Here is a 1,018-nt window from a genome sequence, read left to right as displayed (position 1 = left end):
CTCATTTTTCTCATTTTTCTAACGAGGAAAAATATTAAAACCTCTGCTGAGGTCATCACTATCATCTTGCAGCTGGATGGCATGTGAAAAGTGTTTTGGTATTTCTTGAGCAAGATGAAAAAGGGGAAGCTTGTTAGTGTTTAATGTTCTGTTATGTTGGGATGTAGAATCCCATTATGCTGAAGAACTGTGGAACTTAGGTTCAGTTTCATGTTAAGAAAACTAATTTCCGACATACAGTCATGGCCAAAAGTTTTGGCAGTGACATAAATTTTGTGTTTTGCACAGTTTGCTGCTTAAGCTGTTGTGGTGTTCATTCACATTGTTTCTAGATTATTGTGTAGAGTGATCAGATGCATTTTAAATAATTGTTAAAAGCTTCATTGACCAAAAAAATGAACTTTTCACAAAAAAAACTAATTTGACTGTTTTTTGATCCTGACACAAAATGACCAGCTAACATTAATTGACTAATCATATCAGCAGCACATGTGAAAGTGTGAATGAGTACTAGTCAAGTGAAATCACTATCATACTAATTAGATTGTAAGAGCAGACTGATTGCTATAAAAGGAGGGAAGAAGCGCTTCCAATCCCGACTGTTTGGGACATCTGGAAAATCGATTGTTCAGAGAAGATAAGGTGAACGCTATCATGAGTCCTGTGTTGTGCCAACAGTGAAGCATCCTGAGAGCATCCATGTGTGGGGTTGCTCTTCAACCAAGGGAGTGGGCGGTCTCGTAATTCTGCCCAAAAACACTGCCTTGAATAAAGAATGGTATCAAAATGTCCAGCAAGAGCGACTTCTTCCAACGATCCATGAGCAATTTGGTGATGATCTGTGCATTTTCCAGCATGATGGAGCACCATGTCAAAAAGCAAGAGTGATAAAGTAGTGGCTCGAAGATCATTACATTGAAATTTTGGTTCCGTTGCCAGGCAACTCCCCGGATCTCAGTCCCATAGAGAACCTGTGGTCAGTCCTCAAAAGGCGAGTGGACAAGCAGAAGCCCACAAA

Source organism: Sinocyclocheilus rhinocerous, unplaced genomic scaffold (assembly GCF_001515625.1).
Source record: "Sinocyclocheilus rhinocerous isolate Xijiao unplaced genomic scaffold, SAMN03320098_v1.1 scaffold1435, whole genome shotgun sequence".
Taxonomy (NCBI): Eukaryota; Metazoa; Chordata; class Actinopteri; order Cypriniformes; family Cyprinidae; genus Sinocyclocheilus; species Sinocyclocheilus rhinocerous.
Note: the sequence above shows the minus strand (reverse complement) of the source record.